The following is a 14,942-nucleotide window of genomic DNA, read 5'->3' as shown; positions in this document are numbered from 1 at the left end:
AAGGAGAGACTCTACGAAGAGGTTTTTTTTGGTTTGTTTTTTTTTTTTTTGTCAATTAACCATTTTCAAGTAAACAATTCCATGGAATTTGGGAAGGGTTTTTGCAGAAGATAATATCTGAACCCAGTTTTGATAGGCTTTTGATTGAAAGAGGAGGAAACAGGTAAGTGGAGGGAGAGCCATGGGCATTCCATTAGTGATATCTGTCAGCTTGCATTCCTTTCCTGCCAGCTGCTCCTTGGGTTGTCCCTTCTTAGCTTATGGAATCCACATGGTACATCTGCAGGAATAGGCCACCAGGGCTGGCCATTCAGACCAGAGGAATAGCAGACCACAGGGATGGCATGTGGACCCAGCCAGATTAAGGAGACCCAATCCTGAGACATTTGTTGAACTCCCAGAAGAAGTTTTGTTGTGTTTTATAAAACTGAGGTTGCTGTATGACGTAACATAAATCTGGAGATCCTGATAGTCATTTTGCCTCCAGTGAAAGATAACCTACTTAAAAATGAAGCCAATGCAGAGGGCAGCAGAATTAAGAGATGGAGAAAGGTCCTCATAATTTAAGCATCTAGTTCTACCCATACTTGAGCCCTTTATTCCTTGAACTCTCCATTAAGTGTGCCAGTATATCCCTGTTTTTACTTCAGCCGCGTTGAATTTGGTTTCTATTATGTGGAACCAGAATAGTTCTAAGAAAGGTTTCTGTGGAGGGTGGGGGAGGGGGATGTAAGTTGTTTTGCTTTTATGAAATTTTGTTATTTTTGACTTAAAAAGAAACTGTGGCAGTTTCCAAATAACTACGTCTTCTGAAATAGAAACTCCTTTTCTTTTTCTAATGTGTTCAAATAATCAGGAATTTAAGCTTAGTTTTAAAACTATTATCTTATTTTAGAGCAGAATTTTATATCACTAACACTCAAAAGAAGAGCCTTTGGCCAAATTCTAGTCAAAGAAAGACATCGTTTTTCTGTGAAAGGTTTATTGTGTTTGTATATACTCTCTAGCCACTCTCCTGGGGAGGACTTGGGTTTCTGGACAGGAATGCCCCCAGCAGTGGGGACATGAAACCTGCAAACCCAGTTAGGGCTTGCATCTGCCTTTCCTGATCGCACTGGGGGTCACAGCTCTCTCTCTTTTGGGGTTCACAGTGCTGTATCCCTAGTACCAGACAGCCCTACTTTCCAGAAGAGCCTCTCAAGGGGTCATGTCTTTTTTAGCCTCAGTATTGGGTTTGTAGGCAATCTGAAGATTCTGGGGTATATTTAGGCAGAACACGGTTTTATAATATCTGGTCACTGTTGTTAACTCAAACTACTCATTTCAAATAGTAAAGTTTCCTGAGCTGTTTGCTGACAAAACTACTCAAAATGAAAGTATTTTAGACCTACAACAATAAAACAAACCAAAATTGCCCCTTTATATGTTTTATCTGGTGAGTATGTAGAACGTTCTTTCAGATCTTTCTCTTTGATGTCTTTATCATTAATTTTTCTATCAAAGATAATAACTTTTTATCTCACATGACACACGAAATGTTTCTAGAAGTTTGCTTCATAATAATATTATCTTGTCATTTATCTGGAAGTACATATTAGGTTAGTGCATTCTTCCACAGGGCTCTCTGATGTTTGAAACTATTTTATTTCCATACTTTTATCTCTGGCATGTTTTTATTTTTTTTATTTTTTTATTTTATTTTTAATTTTTTATTTTATTTTATTTTTTTTGAGATGGAGTCTCTGCCTGTAGGCCCAGGTTATGCAGGCTGGATCTCAGCTTCACTGCAGCCTGGCCTCCCGGGTTCATTTTCATTCTCCTGCCCAGTCTCCCGAGTAGCTGGACTACAGGTCACCACCACCGGCTAGTTTTTGTATTTTAGCAGAGACGGGGTTTCACCGTGCCAGCCAGGATGGCCCCATCTCCTGACCTCGTGATCCCACACCCCGCCCCAAAAGTGCTGCTGGGATTACAGGCTTGAGCCATCACCGGCCTGGCAGGCATGTTTTTCTTTTATTTAAGGAAACCAAGCAGACACAAGACTTAAATGTGGGAATGCCTGTACCAGGATTGTTTGTGATTAGAAGTTTATTATAACTGGAGAAACCTGTCTCATGTGGAAATGGCATCTGTATCTACTAAGAGCCATTCCCCAGTTGATCTGTGAACCTGGGTTGGAGCTGTCAGAGATCCTAACTGTGATCCAGTTCAGAGGCTAGAGGATGGGCCAGGCCTGACTCTCCTATGATTTTATGGTTGGCTGAGCCAGCTTAACAAACAATTAACTTACATGTATTTTTGAAACAATAATCCTCAATTGGCCCAGAGGGAGGTGTTGACAACTCAAATGGGAAGAAAAGCAGTTTAGTCCTGCCTGCATTATCCACGTCTGAGATACTTTGCAGAAGGCATTCAGTTCCAGAGAATCCAATCTGACAACAAACAGGACTTGGCAAGTCAATCTCAGGGATGTTGTGAGAAGGATAATTTAGATTAAACTGTACTGTTTTGACTATTTTCTGGTTCTATTTATTTTTGTTCAAGTCATTGGAATGCATGAGAATGGTAAATGAGAAGTATGGTGATAGGTGAGAGATCTTACATATTTTAATGATTGGTTTATTTAGAAATAATTTGTCATCAAAGTTCTGTTTTGACAGTCACAAATAATGAAAAAGCAGAAAATGGGGGTGTGAGGAGCATATCTCTGCTGTCAAAATCTGCAGAGCTCTGGAAGCTATGGATCCTTCAGATGTGGTGAGCAGGGCTCCGGCAGTGAGGTGGCAAAGGAGATTTATTTGATTGCAGTCTTAGTGTTTCCCTTTACAGTTAGAGTGACATAGGAACTCCTCCCACCATCCCCAGGCTCCTGTGGGGTCTGGCCCTACCGCCCTGCTCTGTGACCTCTTCTCATGCACGTGCCTGTAGTTGACCAGGCTCCAGGCACACGGCTGAGCTATCCTCCACGCCACTGCATGGCATTTGCACCTGCTGCCTGGAATGCTCTTGATGGGGCTTGGCAGCTCTTTCTCTTCCTTCACCTTTTGGTTTAAATGCCAACTCATCTGAGAGGCCTCCCCTAAATCTGCTGAAATCTGCCCCCTCCATAGCCAATCTCTATCCATGTTTAACCTTCTTTATAGCACTTATCACACTTTGAAAATTTGTTTTAGCTTGTCTGTTTTGTCTCTTCCTACTAGAACACCTGTCTATGAGGGCAGGGACCTTATTCAGCACTGTGTTCCTAGCACTTAAATATTATCTGACACAATATAGAGATTCAATGAACACTGAACATTTTATCTTTCAAGACTTGTTCGAGTGCTGATTCATTATTTTTTATGTTTGAAACATAAACAAATAGTTCTACTGCCTCCTGCCATTACAGAGAAAATGCCAACCTACCGAAAGGGCACCCCCTCCGACATCCTCCCCTGTACCTATCAGAGGTCTCTGTAGCTCAGATAATGTGGCTTACTGTATTGAATAAAAGAAGAGAGAGGATAGTAGATGCCAACAACTAGACATATACTACTTGCTTGGAGGAGACATCTTCTGAAGCATCTCTCTGACATCGATAGCAATCTCTTTCCCCCTGGGGAACATGCACACTGTTACACAGCATGGACATTAAGTTTCCAAAATCAACAAGTCCCTGGAAGTTTCTTGCTATTTCTCAGTCCGTGACCTTTGGTTTTGCTTTAATGAATTGTGTGTTCCTGCTGCTTGGCAGTAAACAGGGAGAGAGGCAGGATCCTGGGAAGCTCTGCACTCCCTACCGACCCCTCACAGTGACTGGGGCGCACGGACCAGGCCTCTGATGGAGGCCATTCCCAGGAGCCCAGTCCCTCCCTCCCCATCCTAACACTGCCTCCACCCCTGGGGCCTCTTTTGTATGTATGAGAGAGGAAACAGAAAGAAACTTAACAAAAAGATGATTTTTGTGAGGTAGTTTAATAGAAGAGTAGACAGCAAATGCCACCCTAGGGTCAGCTGGAAAGGCTAGTTGCATAAGAATTGCGTTTTCTTTATCACTTTGAAGACGGTAGGATGGGAAAACTCAGTAGCTTCGTACACCTCAGGGTCCTTAAGAGAAGACTGTCAGTTTAGTGAAACATGCCTGGCCTGTTTTATTTAGAGGCACAGACATTGTTTTAATAATATCTGGAATTCCTTTGAGATAGCAGAGATACCATTGAAGGTTGTGCCCCCACCTCCCTTGGACGCAGCTGTGTGGTCAGGAGAGCATGTGCTGCCAGTGAGGCCAATTGGGGCTAAGAATTTCGAGGATAAAACAATAGATGGAGTTTAGGGATGTGTGTTGTTTATGTATAAATGGGAGCAGAAGAAAGGAATTTTTTGAAAGAAAATAAGTACTGACCTCTGTTCAATATGCTTTGTCAGGCTGGTTTCAGAGCAAAACCACTGTTCTCTCTTATCAACTTGTTCTTTCCTTTTAAAGATAAGCAGAAATATCACTCCCTCTTCAGCCTAAATGCTCTGCTTGTCTTGACCAGCAGATGCTTTCAATTCTGGCTTATTCCCAGAGCAGAGAGACGCACTAAACCTCTGCCAGGTAAGGTGACGCTTACTGGATGAAGCTTGACTTTTGTTCTCTTTGTAGTTGCATCATTTGGGAGATAGACGGTTCTATTGTGATTATGCTCCCAGCCCCTAAATTAATGAGCTAATTTGGGCACAAAACTTGATTTCTATAATTATTTTGGCAATAAGTGTACTCTCCTATCAGGATAACACAACAGCACACCACCTTAATTCAATTCTGTCGACTTTTATCAAGCATCAGCTGTGTGTCGGGCCACGTTTTGACCCTTGTGGGGGTGAGAGGAGATTCAGTGGGCTCTTCAAGGCAGTAGACAACAAGAGGCCTGCTTATATATGAGGTTACTAAGAAACAGTTGTGTTCTTGGGTTCTCATTTTATTATAATTCAAAATATCATTTAGTGAGTGCCTAACTTTGGTCAGGCACTTAACATGAATCATCTCCATTCCTTACAACAGTCTAGTTAAGGAGATAATATTAGCTTTAACTTACAGCCAAAGAAACTGGCACTCAGAGAGAATGAATAACTTTCCAAGTTTGTACAGCAAGAAAGTGATTCTGATTCATTGTGTACTTTTTTTTCCGGTAGACAGTAACTTAGGCTGGGCGTGATGGCTCAAGCCTGTAATCCCAACACTTTGGGAAGCCAACCAGGCGGATGGATCACTTGAGGTTAGGAGTTTGAGACTAACCTGGCCAACATTAGCCAGGTGTGGTGACTCATGCCTGTAATCCCAGCTACTTGGGGGGCTGAGGCAGGAGAATTGCTTGAACCCTGGAGGCTGAGGTTGCCATGAGCCAAGATCGTGCCACTGCACTCCAGCCTGGGAGACAGACTACATATCAAAAAAAAAAAAAAAAAAAAAAGACAGTAATGTAGATGGGAATGTATTTTTAAATAAAGCCACCTCACATGCCAGTTTTAAAAACCATCTACAAAAGAGATAAAGGAGAGAGACAATCTTCATAATTTTTGAAAGCTCAGTGATCTGGTACGGCTAGAGATTTGAAAACTATTTAACAGGAAATCAATGTGTGACATGAAATGAGAACAATAAGACAGGATTTCTGAAAAGTCAGAAGCAAGGGTTTTTGTTTTTTTTTTCTTTGCATGATTATGGGTAACAGAAATAAAGAAAAAACATACTGTTTTGTTCTAAAGGCATAAAACACAAGTAAAAAAATGAACATCAGGTCTTTAACATAACAGTCCTATACTGTGGGAAGCAGGGGCAGGGAACCTTAAATACTCTAGTTCAGTGACTCAGTTTATACTACAAACCATAATATGAAAAGCATTTTATATGACAAATCAACACACACAAATTTATATATACCCACACAGTAACACTCATCTATATGTGAAACAAAATATTTCATGAAATATTATCTCTATTATATACAGTATGCTCTGATATCTTCTGTTCTAGCTTACCAAAACAATTTATGTTTCTGATCCATTCACTAATAGCTCAAAACATGATGTTTGGAAAACAGGACTCTATCTGATTCCCCAGTTTTTTCCCCTCCTCTCTGTATTCCTTCCTCTCTTTACCACTCAACCCCAGGAGAAACATCACTATAACAAACGGTAGAAGAAAGAACAACCTTCACCTTCCTTCACACCCTTCCCATTCCATGCCCCATGTGTAACATACATACTCCCCTCCTCTCAGTCCTCATGCATACTTGTTCTTACAGACTGAAAGTTTGTCCCCTGCAAATTCATAAGTTGATATCTTCACCCCTAAGATGATGGTATTAGGTGGTAGGGCCTTTGGGAGGTCACTGGGTCATGTAGCTGGAGCCCTCATCAAGGAGACAAGTACCTTTGTAAAAGAGGCCCTAGAGAGCTCCCTTCCACCATGTGAGAACTCAGCAAGGAGACAGCTGTCTATGAACCAGGAAGCGAGCCCTCACTAGGAACTGAATCTTGGACTTCCCAGCCTCCAGAACGGTGAGAAGTTGATTTCTGTTGTTTATAAGCCACCCAGTGTACAGTATTGTATTAGAGCAGTCTGAATGAATGATGACACTTACGACTGGGCACGGTGGCCCACGCCTGTAATTCCATCACTTTGGGAGGCCGAGGTGGGCAGATTGCCTGAGCTCAATAGTTTGAGACCACCCTGGGCAACGTGGTGAAACCCCATCTCTACTAAAATACAAAAAATTAGGCAGGTGAGGTGGCAGATGCTTGTAATCCCAGCTATTTGGGAGGCTGAGGCCTGAGAATTGCTTGAGCCAGAGGTTGCCAGGGAGGCAGAGGTTGCAGTGAGCCAAGATCGTGACACTGCACTCCAGCCTGGGCGACAGAGTGAGACTCTGTCTCGTTTAAACAAACAAACAAACAAAAAAAGGCAGGGCACAGTGGCTCACGCCTGTAATCCCAGCACTTTGAGAGGCTGAGGTGGGTGGATCACAAGGTCAGGAGATGGAGAACATCCTGGCTAACATGGTGAAACCCTGTCTCTACAGAAAATACAAAAAGCCAGGTGTGCTGGCACGTGCCTGTAGTTCCAGCTACTTGGGAGGCTGAGGCCTGAGAACAGCCTGAAGCCGAGAGGCAGAGGTTGCAGTGAGCCGAGATCACGCCACTGTGCTTCTGCTAGAACAACAGAGCAAGACTCCATCTTAAAAAAAAAAAAAAAGAAAAGACACTTATGCGTTAAATTCCAGGGACCTCTGGCATCTCTACTGTTTGTTTTTGCAGTTGAGGGAAGTGTATCATTTGTTATTGATGTTCTGCAGATTGATTGCTAAGGGGATTTTCTGAAACCACCCCCCCCCACCAGTGCGTGAAGCTTTTCTAGTGCTCAGAAACCATTCTCTTTTTTTGGGAGGGATTCTTTTTGCCATAACTTTTATAACTAGAAAAAGAAGAAAAATGTTCAGTTACTCAACAGTCTTATGATTCCATTAGAAACTTTATCTTTTTATTTTGGAGGAAGCTCAGAACTTGAAAACCTAAATGGAATGCAGCCCCAATAATGATTTGACATTATTATTTCAATTACAAACATGATGGTTGTATAATAGAAATGCTTCTTTTGTAAGTAGCAGTACTGGAGTATTGTGTTAAGGAAAAAACAAATTGTGTTTTGCAAGGACTGCCTACTTCAATTTATTTTCTTGTGAAAATGTAATATGATAAAACTTTCATGTTTTAATTTTTTTTAGAGACAGTGCCAACCTGGTCTGAATCTCTGAGGTTCAGTGTGCTTTTTGTGAAAAGAATAATATAGTATGTGGTGCACTGTTCAGTTTTATTTGAAATCATTTTTATTTCTTGTTTTTTAGAAACAGCTCTTGCACTTTTGCCCAGGCTGGAGTACAGTGGTACAGTCATAGCTCACTACAGCCTCAAATTCCTGGCCCCAAGTGATCCTCCCACCTTAGTCTTCTGAGTAGCTGGCACTACAGGCGCATGTCACCATACCTGGCTAGTTTTTAAATTGTTTTTGTAGAGATGAGTTCTCACTGTCTTGCCCAGGCTGGCCTCAAACTCCTGGCCTCAACCAATCCTCCTGCCTTGGCCTCCCAAAATGCTAGGATTACAGGTGTGAGCCACAGCATCTGGTCCCTGAAATCATTTTTAGCAAAAAAAAAAAACACAGAGAGAAAAAGTGGAAGATTGGAGAGTATGGAACTATGAGAGATTTTCATAAGCTTGTGATATTTGTAATGTATTAAAGAACGGAAATAAGACAACAGAATGATAAGCAGTAGATTTGATAAATGGTCTATAGGTATTAGACTTTATTTACTGTAGATATAAATTTACTACAAATACCTCTCATCAGCATGTTGATTGATTTAGAATTACCGACATCATCCTTGACATCACCCTGTCTTTATTCCCCATGAGATTCTCATGTGCTATTGATTCCACCCTCAGAGGCATCTCAAAGCCACCTGCTTCTATTTCTCAAGTTAAAATCACCACCTTTTTTGATGGGGGGTCCTTCAGAAGACTGAATGCTTACCTTGTCCACTCCACTCCATTCTTGCCTCCTCTAATTAGTTTTTGCCACAGTTGACTGAATAAACAATTAAAAACGTAAACCTGACCATGATATTGCGCTACATACTGGGAAGTACATTTCTAACAAAGTTAACCCCACAAAGCTCTGCAGGACCTAGCTCATAGCCATCTCACCAGTCTCACCACTTCTCACCACACTGGCATCTTTACCATTCCTTAAACTCACCAAGCCCTTTCCTCCTGAGAGCTTTCCAACATATTTTTCTATGCCAAAGGTCATGAGCCCTCTTTCTTTTAAAAGCGTCATCTTGGGAGTCTTATCACGCTGCCAATACTTTTTTTTTTCTACTTGTCTGAAACTGCATTCAAGAGCCTATGTCAGAGATCTTTGAAAAATCTTTAATAGAAACATATTTAGTAACACAAAGATTGCTTTAGGACATTGTGATTTTCAAAGCACTTGTACAAATCTCATGTAAATGTGTTTAATCCTCATAATACACATTTGAACTTGATACTGAATAGTGTTAGGGAAAAAAAACAAATTACATTTTTCTGAACCGAATCTGATACTTGGTTCGGAATAGCTGAGTAGATGCTAAGATGGTAGACTTAAACTCAAATATGTTTGTAATTGTATTAATTGTCAATAGATGTAATGTTTCGATTAAAGGACAAGACTGTAAGACTGGATAAGGTTCAACTTAAAGCTACATTCAAGAGATATATCTAAATTATGAGCATGTAAAAAGGTTGAAAGTCGAAAGATGTAAGAATGGATAAGATGTAAACACTAATGCTCTCTGCCCAGCAAAGGGTGATGGTAGCTACACTAACACTAATAAGACTTTAAATCAAAAAACATTACTAGATACAAAGAGGATATTTTACAAGTGTGAAAGCTTTAATACACCTGGAAGTTAAAATAATCTCAAAGTTTTAGTTACTTAATAATATAAACTATTTAAATCAAAGATTGACAGAACTAAGAGGAGAAACAGGAAAATTCAGATACTAAGACATTGCGATATATCTCTTTCAGGAATTGAGAGTGCACACAAAACATTAATAAACATTTAGAAAGTTTAAATAATATGATTAACTTTATTTATGAACACATAAAGATATTGAATACACAAGTGCAGAAAATCATTTTTTCTAGTATATATAGAACATATAAAAAACTTGTGAGCCAAAAAGCAAATCTAAAAATGTTTCAAAGGATTAAAAACTTATAATCAAAAGTTGATCATAATGTATTTAAGCTACAAGACAATAACAATAATCCTGAAAACAACAGCAAAATCTTGAATATTTCTGTATTTAAAAATTAGGAAACATAGTTCTGTATAAATAATGGGTTAAAGGCTAAATCACAATGGAAATTAGAAAATATTTTGACCTGAATGATATTGAAATGTCAATATATCAAAATATATAAAATGCAGCTAATGCCATCTTTGAGGAAAATGTATAGCCTTAAGTGCATATGTTCGAAGGAAGACTAAAAATTAAACATTCATCTCAAAAACTTAGAAAAAGGGAAAATAAACTAAAGCAAAGTAGAAAGAAGGAAAGTAAAGAGAACAGAAAATGGTGAAAATTTAGAAACAAAAACAAGAAATAAATGTACAGCAGAAATCATTATCAAAGCTAAGAGCCACGTGTTGTGGTTCATGCCTGTAATCCCAGTGACTATGGAGGCCAAGGCAGGAAGATCACTTGAGGCCAGGAGTTCAAGACCACCCTGGGCAACATAGCGAGACCACCATCTCTTGAAAAATGAAAAAATTAGCTGGGCATCATGACATACACCTATAGTCCCAGCTGCTTGACAGTCTGATGTGAGAGGATTGCTTGAGCCCAGCAGTTTGAGGCTGCAGTGAGCTGTGAACACACCACTACACTCCAGTGTAAATGAGAGTGAGACCCTGTCTCCAAAAAGGAAAAAAAAAAAAAGGCAAACGTTTTCTTGAGAAGTCTATTAAAATTTTCAAGCTCAAACAAGGAAAAAGAGACTAAAACTATAGCCAGGTGGTAAGAATGAAAAAAGAAGACATCATTATAGTTCCCTGCAGACATTAAAAATATAAGAGGATATTAACAACTTTATGTCAAATAAGTACAAAATCCTGATGAAAATATTAGCAAGTGATGTATTAAATAGTTAATACATGAGCAAATTGGAATTAAACCAGAGACACAGGATTGACTCAATGTAATTTTTCATACTAATTTTATAAAGAAGAAAAATCACATGATTACCTCATTATATGATAAAGTATTTATTAAAATTCAACATTAATTGATATAGTAATTTTTAGTATAAAACCAATGAAAGGAAGTTTCCTAATCTGAATATTATTTAATCCACCCCAAAGTCTACAATAGTTTATATATGTGCACCCCAAGTCTACAATCTAAAATGTGTCACATTAGGGTCATTCTAGCCTTATTCAGACCTGGGACATGCCGTTCCACATTTAGTTAATAACTTAATAACTACTGGTTTTTTTAAAATGATGAAATGAAAGAGAAATGAAGGAAACATTTTATGGGAGGATTAAATGTATCATGATGTTAAGTTAGGCATTACCTGAGAGAGTGGCTGTGTCAATGTGTACACACCTGGCAGGAGGGCCAGACTCAGAGGCAGCCTGATCAGATGGGTTGAACCCTGGGACAGGCTGAGCTAAGCTAGCGCTAAGAGCACTGTGACAGTCATAGGTCCAGAGAGGCTGGGCTCTGAGCCCAGGAAAGGCCAGTTCACTGAGAGGCAGGACTATTGTGTGGTTGGAGGACAGAGGCTAAGTACCCTGTGGGATGTCTTCTGCCTCCAGGTATGTTTGAGGAGTGTTCCTCCTGGGTAAAAGGCTGGGCAGGTGCAGGGGGTGCCCCCACACAACCCTGAGACTCCAGGGAAAAGAGATAGTGCTTTTTCTACTCCTTAGTTCCAATCAGTAATAAGCTAGGTAATGTTCTCTGTCTGCGGTATATCGTGAGAAAATAGAGGAGACGTTGATTTTCAGCAGTTTCCTCCACCTGGTTCAGTACTTTTGGATAGTGTGTCCACATCACAGCATCTTTTATAATTTCACTTGAGAGCTTATTAATTTTCAGTGAAATATTTTGATATAGTTGTCTTACTTCACAGAAACAATGCAGAGAACTACACAGAAAATAAAGTAGCTATTATTGCAGTCATCATCATTACTTCTGCAAGTTTCCTCTATTTCCCAAGCCATATCATCCTGGGGATAAAAACAAATCACAGTAACAGTTACAAAACAGCATTTCTTTGGCTCCAGCTGGCTTGCTCAGATTCCTCCCAAATAGCTCTGGAGTCTCCAGTGAGTGTCTCACATACATTCTGTGAATGAGGCCTCTTATTTACCACTAATTACCAGCAAGCTATTCCCCTTCTACCCTGGGAAGGTTTCCAGTTGCTGTGCCTTCACTTGTTATTGGTAGCTGGGAGTTGTGACTTCTACTGATACCTGTCCAAGGTGACAGAGCCCCATATCTAGTGGCACCTATGTGTAGCTCAGTGATGAGTATTATCTCCCATCAGTGGATGAGTGCCAATGTCTTGCCTTTCTAGTGCCCCACTGAGATTTCAGATAAACTATTCTTAATTTTTAGCTCTACATTTATTGCAGTTTCTCTGCCCTGGACTCATGAGTGCCCACTGAACCAGTCTGTCAATATTCAAAGACTTTACCTGTGTGTGGTTTTTTCACCATTACTTCGTTTTTCTGGCATCATTGTGTCTTGTCCTAGAAGCAAATTGTTTCCTTGGCACTGCATTTTCTTCCATTCCATCCGAGGAGGCTCCTTGGTTTTTTATGTAAATTGGTCCAAAGATAATCCACCTTACATCCTCCATGTGTATCTGATACATTTGGTAGAGACAGATACAAATAGAGCATCCACTCAGATACAGGACAAATATACCACTAGGATTGCCCCAGCAAAGGGTGAACAGCTGGACACTTTTTACAGTTAGATCTTACAAATATTTCTTTCTGAGCATGTAAGGTTGTGAGTGACCAGAATGATAGAGCAGATGTTATGGAAGGTGATGATATATTTTGAAGGAAGAAGGCTGTCATGCAGACACTTCTGTGCCTCCTTTATCATTCTGGTTTGGAATGTATATTTTTCTTGAAGAAGCATTTATAGAGTTGAGAAACCATGGAGGTTTTTTTTAATGAAACTCCCTGCTTCCTAAATAGTCCAAAAAGTAATTATCTTGTATCCTCTTACGGTTTGAAGCCTCTCAGCAAAATACGGGATTTTTGTATTACATGCAAGTAAATCAGCAATAAATTTCTCCAAAGCAAATATTGTAAACTTTTCTATGAAAAAGGACTAAAATTCTAAAATGCAAGGCTAGTTACCTGCTTCATTAAAAAACATGAATGCAAACAAATTTTGTGAAAAAATTATGGAAAGCAATTGGCTAGAGAGTGATTATAGAGGTTAATCTCTGTACTAATTGACTTGTTTGGGACATACCACCAAACCGGATTCACCAATCATTTCTAGTTTAAGTAAATGATGCAGCATTATAGCAATTAAAACATGATTCATTTTTCTACAGTGTTTTTACATTAACTTAAAAGTAATCATTTGGGTTTAATCCAAATCAACAACAAAAAAAATACAGCATCTAAATAGAGTTTTTACCTTCCAAGTAATTTTTCCTGCCGCTGAATTTGTAGAACGGTGCAAGAGAGAACCTCATTTCTGAACTGCACGGCTTAAAGGATATTCTCCTAAGGCATATACTTGCCTTACAACCCCTATTTATATGCTACAGGCCATTATTCTAGTGAATGTGACACTGCAGTCATTCTTACAGTTACAAATTATAATGTGTATGTGCAAATTATAACTTTCCTGCACAGAACAAGGAGCGGAACTGTATCAGGTGATATAAGAAGGATAAGTAAAAGTCACTTGATACAATAAGGAAAATAAATGATGAATAATATTTTAGCAGGGAATTTTCTTTTCCTGGAAAGATGCTTAGTTCTTCTAAATTAAGGGTTTCTACCTGACAAATCCCAAAAATACCATGGGGAGCAAGTAGCCTGATAATAGGTGCTGACCGTAGCTGCTTATGGGCTGAAACTTTCAACACCTGAATCTTGAACATGGTGAAGATTTCTGAGGTCCTTTCTGAGGTCCACGGGAAGTCATTCACTAGCTTGCTATTTTCTCTTTTTGCGAGAGTAACTCTTTGCTACAAAGTGCCTGAGGTACTACAGTGCATGGAGTTACGACGGAGGGAGAGGTAGTGGCAGGCGGGGTATAAGAAGACCCAAGAGGGCCAAACATTGCTTCTTGGGATGCTAGAGCAAATGAAAAGATGGATCTTGCTACATAGTCAGATAGGTCTTGTTGTATGTTTTTGCTCGGCCAGGTGTTTCTGTGAGCTCTTTAGTGATAGGTTCTAAGTCTTTATTGTTTCTTGTATTTTCAGAATACAAGAAAATGTGTTTGTATTTCTAAACACAGTGTCAGGCACCCAGTAGTTATTAAGTCTTTCATGATAATGATAATGATGATGATGATAGCAGCGGCAGCTAACCTTTAGTCACTAAGCACTTTATATGTACTCCATAGTGTAATCTCTGACAATTGTGTGGAGGAGTTATTTTCTCTATTCATAGATCAGGTGTGGAGTGTTTAAGCTTCTTGCTCAAGGTCACACAACTAGCAGATGTTAGAGCCAGGCTCAGATCTCCGATAATGAAAACTGTCCACGAATGCAAATAGTTCAATGAACTATCAAGTAATGTAGCAATGTTTTCATTTAAATCCATGGATCCAGAAGCATGCGTTTTACATTAGACTGGGCAGGATTTCTTAACCTGTTGTCATTTTGGGCTAAATAATATTTCGTTTGGGGGTCTGTCCTAAGCATTGTGGGGATGTTTAGCAGCATCCCTAACTTCTGCTTACTAGGTGCTAGTGACTACACCCCCCACCCCATTGTGATAACCAAAAATGTCTCCAGAAATTGCCACATGTCTCCTAGAGAGCAAAATTGTTGCCAGTTAACAAATACTGAACTGAAGAGACCACCTTAAGGCATCTGCGCTTTAGGAGCATGCATTCCTACTGTGGTCATCTTGGAATATTGTAATTTGCAAAGAGACTAAAAGCATCATTTTCCACAATCCTTAGAAGACCTAGCCTAGATACATCTACATCTTCAGTCTGTGATAGCATTATTATTTACCCTCTAGAAGTTAGGGGATGGGGTAGCAGACAGTGTTTTTCCTCTTATCATAGGAGTGAGAGAAGGTAAAATATTATCCCTGGAAATTGATCAGGCTATGTACCTGGTGTGGAAATCACTGACATATTCTGGGAGAGGAAAG

General features: G+C 39.7%; 1 protein-coding gene across 14 annotated transcripts in view; it reads left to right on the top strand.

Annotated features, from left to right (window-relative positions):
• The window catches only part of ENOX1 (ecto-NOX disulfide-thiol exchanger 1), a 583,643-nt gene that overhangs the window by 243,130 nt on the left and 325,571 nt on the right, over window positions 1-14,942 (top strand). The gene's annotated exons all lie outside the window — the stretch shown is intronic.

The sequence above is a fragment of the Papio anubis genome, chromosome 15 (genome assembly GCF_008728515.1).
Source record: "Papio anubis isolate 15944 chromosome 15, Panubis1.0, whole genome shotgun sequence".
NCBI lineage: Eukaryota > Metazoa > Chordata > Mammalia > Primates > Cercopithecidae > Papio > Papio anubis.
This window is presented reverse-complemented; position numbering and strand designations above follow the sequence as displayed.